Source organism: Cebus imitator, unplaced genomic scaffold (genome assembly GCF_001604975.1).
Source record: "Cebus imitator isolate Cc_AM_T3 unplaced genomic scaffold, Cebus_imitator-1.0 Scaffold325, whole genome shotgun sequence".
In the NCBI taxonomy this organism is placed as follows: Eukaryota; Metazoa; Chordata; class Mammalia; order Primates; family Cebidae; genus Cebus; species Cebus imitator.
This window is the reverse complement of record NW_016107640.1, coordinates 2,048,569-2,054,385: the sequence shown is the minus strand read 5'-3', so window position 1 is coordinate 2,054,385 and position 5,817 is coordinate 2,048,569. Positions and strand designations below refer to the sequence as shown.

General features: G+C 43.6%; 1 protein-coding gene across 4 annotated transcripts in view; it reads left to right on the top strand.

The window, feature by feature from the left end:
• Positions 1-5,817, top strand: part of TMOD2 (tropomodulin 2) — a 56,879-nt gene that overhangs the window by 402 nt on the left and 50,660 nt on the right. Inside the window, exon 1 of one of the 4 annotated variants that reach the window (XM_037729952.1) lies at positions 396-412. The exons of the other annotated variants lie outside the window; for them this stretch is intronic. The gene's annotated coding sequence lies outside the window, so the exon portion shown is untranslated. Of the gene's footprint in view, positions 1-395; positions 413-5,817 lie in introns of those variants that run through there. 4 annotated transcript variants of the gene reach the window in all.

Genomic DNA, 5,817 nt, shown 5'->3' with positions numbered 1-5,817 from the left:
GTGAGCGCGCTGGGGACGGGTGGGCCTGCCCCGGCCAGCCGCTGTCTGCAGCCCCCGGGGCTGCAGCGCGGTGGCCGCTGCGCCCTCCCTGCCTGCGGGAGGATGCTCCGCGGCGTCGGCGCTCGGCCAGGCGGGAGCGCAGAGCCCTGCCGCCTCTCGCCTCTAGCCTCCCGGCTCGGCCGGCTGCGCGGGGAGACCAGGCGCTGCGCGCGGGCGGTGCGGGCGGAAGGCGCCCGCCGGGTTGTGGATCCCGCGCCCTGCACTGCGGTGCCGCAGCCTCTGCAGCCCGCTGGGCCGCGGCGGGGAGGGCGCGGTCTCCTGTCTTCCCAGGCTGCGGGGCTGTATTCTTCCACGCCGAGCTTTGTTCCCTACTTCCCCCCATCCTGTGCATGTTTGAGGAGCTCCTGGAGCGGTAGGCATCTCCCTGCCTCGTTCAGCAGGCGATGGGGAGGGGTGGACTGGCCAGCCTCTTTCCTGAGATCGCTGGAGCTGTCACTCGCAGGGCGTTTCAGCCTCCCAGAAAGCTGCCTCGAGCGGTTCCTCGAGAGCCTTATTATTATTGTTATTATTTTCCTGGTTAAACTAATGGTGGTATGTACTCCCTTCACGCTTCATAAATTTTTCCTGTTGACCTTCGGAAATGAACGTGGATTTTTAAAATAATAATAAAAGGTTCCTAATGGGAATTTTTAGAGTATTCAGAGGTGGAAAGGTGATGCCGTCACAATGCAAATTAGCAGTGAAGGAGGCCGTGCTTGCTGCAGCTTCATCTGTGCCCATTACATATCTGAATCATGAGCCATTTGGAAAAGGAATGAAAAGAATATCGGGGGAAGGTATTTTAAAAACCAGGTTCTCCTCTTAGCTCGACCATTCAGGAGCTGAGGGACCTGGGCAAGTCCCTTCACCTCTCTGGGCCTCTGCATATAAAGTGGGGCGTTTTGGCTAAACGATTTGTAAACCTCTGTTCTTCCAATATTCTCCCCTCTCAGGGAACTGAAGAGATGAGTGTTTCTGTTTAACACCACTACAAAAAACCTGATTGTGGCAACAAGCAGCTCTCCCCTAGTGAAGAGGAAAGATTTTAAAGAGCTTCAGCAATGTGATTTTTTTAAAGATAAAACTGATTTTCTCTATCATCAGTTTAAGCCAATAAATATGCATTGCAATCATTTTAATTTTTTTAAGGTACTTTACTTTGATGGGCAACAAAGTGATGGGGTTTGCTTTTGTTTTTGATTTGCTGAAGGTGAAGTGATGGGATCAGCAGATAAAGGGTTAGTGGCTCCCTAGGGCTGGGCTTGAATGGTCAAATGTGGTCAGCAAGGAGGTGGGGGAGGAAACCCCAGCAAGAAGTAACCAGGGTGTATATACACAAAAAAGAGAAGATGCATACTGATGGGCATTGTTTGAAAAAGAAATACACAATAGAAGGAATGAGACAATCAGAAACTCTGCAAACCCTAACATAACAGCGCTCTGCAAACCCTAACATAGCAGTTGAATAAGGCAAGGACTTACCAACTAGTCCAAAACCTTTGAGTGAAAGGTGGTTGGGGAATAGGATTTTCATATTATTTCAAAGTATCACACCACAGATTGCTCAAGGGAAATTTGTCCTTGCAGTGAAGAGTTGAGGAGGTCACTACGAGAGCCAGGTGACCAAGTTTAGCAGCATAGACTGTGAGTCTCCTGTTGTAAAGCAATAAGGAGGCATAACTTCACCTCTGTAGTATTCCTAGCAAAAAGACTTGGCAATGCAGCAGAGCAAATGGGGGACAGCTACTGTGGATTAAAATCCTCAAGTGATACAACAGTGAACTGGGAAGTGTGAACTTTGAATCCTAGACGAGAAAAAAAAAGCTATAAAAGACAATTTTGAGACAGTTGGGTGTGTTTGAATATGGATTGCATGTGAGATGATATTATGGAATTGGTGTTAATTTTCTTAGGTGAGATAATGGTTCATTCTCTGGTTATGTAGAAGACCAGGCCATCCTTAGTCTTTGGAGATGTGGATATTAGAGGTAAAGTGTCATGACATCTGCAACTTTCAGCTGTGTCAGAAAAAAAAAGTATAGGGGTAGCACAGCAAGTTCAGGAACTTGGCAAATGTAGCAGAATGATGACAGTTGGTGAATCAAGAAGAATACAAATATTATTGTGCTATTCTTTTAACTTTTCTATAGATTTGAGCTTTAAGAAGTGGGGGAAGTCAGCCAGGCGTGGTGTCTCACGCCTGTAATCCCAGCACTTTGGGAGGCCTAGCGCATGCCATTGAACTCCAACCTGGGCAACAGAGGGAGACTGCATCTCAAAAAAAAAAAGGGAGGGAGTCAATAAAATAAATAAGTAAATAAAGAGAAAGTGTTGTAGAGGACTGGGTGGTTTGTGACAAATAGCTGCAGTGACTCTGTGGGGAATTTCTTGGCTTCACCTTCCCAAGATTGAAATCACCTGTTGGAGGTGCAAGTGGGGGGATGTTCCCTTTTTTGGTTTATCTTGGATACGCTCAATCATTTATGCTTAAGATACATCATTCTCTAGCTTCAATCTCAAAGTATTAGTAATTCTCCAAACCTTAGAAATTCTTGCTCTACCCAAGAACCATTCTGAAAGTGCTGTCCCTTTCCTCTCTATGTCCAAGATCTGTGTCAGTGTGTAAGGAAGTTTGAGAACATAGGCGGTAATTCATTTCATTTAGAGTTAGGGAAGTGTTAGAGAGGAAACGATTTAGCTTTGTGATAGAGCAGAAGTTGTGGGGTTTCCTTTCATTCTGTTGTGTGTAAATCATATACAACCAAATGTTTTCCTTATAGACTATAAGTGATTCAAAGAGGTTCATAGAAGGCATGTGCAGAAGAGACTCCCTGTTAACAGACCACAAAAACAGAATCAACTCTTAATAATAAAATGCTTAATCTCTTACGCAGAATCCTTTGCTGCAAAGATATTTTTGCTTTACCTGGATTGTACGTGTATGTGTATATATAAAAATATGAATTTAAAGTACACATATTTACTTGCATGGATGTCTACGTGTATCTGTGAATCTTTCAGTCAGTATTCCCCAAAATATATAGAATGTTAATGGGTTACAAGAAAAAGAAAATGCCTAGCCAGATGTGGTAAACACTAGAGTAAACAAAGCTGGAAAAGTTTGTTTAGTCTTGACTTTTCAGAGCCTTTCATGGTTAACGATCATTGTATATGGGGATGTAAATAGGGTAGGAATGTCTATAGTCTGTGATATATAATGTTTCCCAAACTCTGTGCAAAAAAATGAAAACTATCTTGAGGGACTACCGTTACATGGAACCGACTTTGAGAAACTGCCTTAAATACATTTTTGAGTGAAAGGTCAGGACATGTGAATAGATACATAATTTTTAAGTGTTTGTGCTTCCCATTACCTATAGATTAGAATTCAAACTTCAGTTTCTGGTTTTAATGGAGCATAACAGTTTGACCCCAGTCTACTTTTTCAACCTAAATTTCCCATCTTTCTTCCTATAAACTCTCCTGCTTAGTCCTTTGTTGTATACTATGAACCATTTTTATTTTCAGTACACCAAAAAATCAATTATACGTAACTTTCAGGTGCCATGGTCAGGTAAAATGAGAGGCACTTTTCTGCTATGGCTTTTCCATGGACTGGGATAGCCACCTTTCCTCCCAAAGCCATTTTGAGTTCCTTGGCCTTGGTCCCATGTTTCAGCACAACCTTCCTTAAAGCTGTGATTTCATGCTATTTCTGCCTTTATGATTGGCCATCCTGTTTCAACATCAAGGCTGCCTTACTAATTACCCTAATTACCTCTTTCACATGTGTCACCAGTATTCCTGGGTTCCCCTAGTGACAGCCAGGTAGGGTGGGGATGAGAAGGTCAGTTCCAGGACCGTGAGTTGCTGGAGCTCATGTAACAGAGAACAAGGACAGCCATGCCATTTCTGGACATGAGGAAAAAGGAGACAACCTGGGGGCATAAGCCCTAAGAAAGGACCAGGAGGCCCCTCATCAGAGTGGTTAGAGGCGTGTGGAGTGCAGTGAGCTGGGCGGCTATTCAAGCAGTGTGCATGGGGACAACTATCTTCACTGTTGATAAACAACCATTCTGACTGGGCAGTGTCCATTCTATACCAGTTGCTAAATGTTTTGCACATCATTTAGGTAAGCACTCACAAGTCAGGGTACGTGGAGCATCCATAAGTCATAACAAAGCCCTAGATCAAAACCTAGCTGGTATACAGACGCCAAAGAAAGAGACAAGATGAGTGAGTCAAAGACCACATAAGCAAGCAGAAGAAAGGAGTACACATGAATCAAAAGACAAAAAGCAGGAAACTGGAGGTGCCAATCAGGAAATTAGAAGCCCATAAGTTCCCAAAGGCAAGAGGAAGGAACATGGTTAAAAGCAACAAGCAGTTAAAAACCAGAAAGGCACAGATCTCCAAGTGGAAGGCAAGGAGGTAGATAGAGGTCAAGAAACAGGAACTCCTCTAAAAACAGAAAAGAAGGCCAAACACAGGGACAAGGCAACAGCAGGAAATAGGACCCGCCATGAGAATTAGAAACCAAGAGGCAGGCTGGGCAGATAGCAAGACTTTTTGGCTTTTTTGCTACTTCCTACCCAGGTGGAAATCTATCTCATAGCTTGGCTAGCTTACACTATGGTGGCTTTCTACACCTGGCAACGCTGACCTGTAGCTCTTACAGGTTCTGCCTCTTCGTATTCAGCAGACCTTGATGGAGAAAACAGCGGGAAAGAACACTCAAAAAAAATTATTCCACAACCAAGGACAAAAGAGAAATAGCTTTGACTGAGGACTTGTGTGTGCTAGACACTGTGCCTAATATGTATATGGTCATCTTAAGTGTCACCTCAGCCTTCAGAGATAAGCTCTGTCCTTTGCATGTTTTACAGAGGAAGGAACAGAAGTTTGGAGAGGTTGTCACTGCACACATACCTGCACCATCAGACCTTGGGTTGGTTAACTCTAAGGCCTGTGCTTTTAGTCTTCTGTGTTCTTCTAACCTTGGATAGGAGCAGTCACTGGTGGGCATATTGTTATAAAAAGGAACTGTTTCCAAGTATGATTTAAGTTTTGGCAAGTTTTGTGTTATAAGATTGGCAAAAATGAGCTCTGCATTCTGGTAAGATCCATTTCTCATTCCTCTTTCAGCTTGTTTCTTCCTATTGCCATACCATATTTTTGACTGAAATTTCTCGTTATCCCACCTTGTTCTGTCCTTTATCCTCTTCAAGTATTTCCCAGAATATGTAAAAGCCTTTTGGTTGTTTCAAAATAAAACAACTTAACTGGCCCGTCTTCAAATAGCTGCATTCCAAAACACAGGCCGTTGCCGTGTAATATTTGCCCAGTGGCCAAAATGAATTAAATATCTAATATCAATTTATGTTTTCTTGGAGATTACATTGATATGCAGATTCTGTTCTAATTTGCTAGTTTTAGAAAATGTGGATTTGGCTCTTGTGAAAATTGGTGTACTAATTATTTCGAAATTATTATGAAATATTGAAGATATATTAAAAATAATGAAGAATAATAACCTCTACCAGGCACGGTGGCTCATGCCTATAATCCCAGCACTTTGGGAGGACGAGGTGGGTGGATCACCTAAGGTCGGGAGTTCGAGACCAGCCTGGCCAACATGGTGAAACTCGTCTCTACTAAAAATACAAAAATTAGCTGGGCATGGTGGTGCACACCTGTAGTCCCAGCTACTCAAGAGGCTGTGGCAGAAGAATCACTTGAACCCAGGAGGTGCAGGTTTTAGTGAACCAAGATCATGCC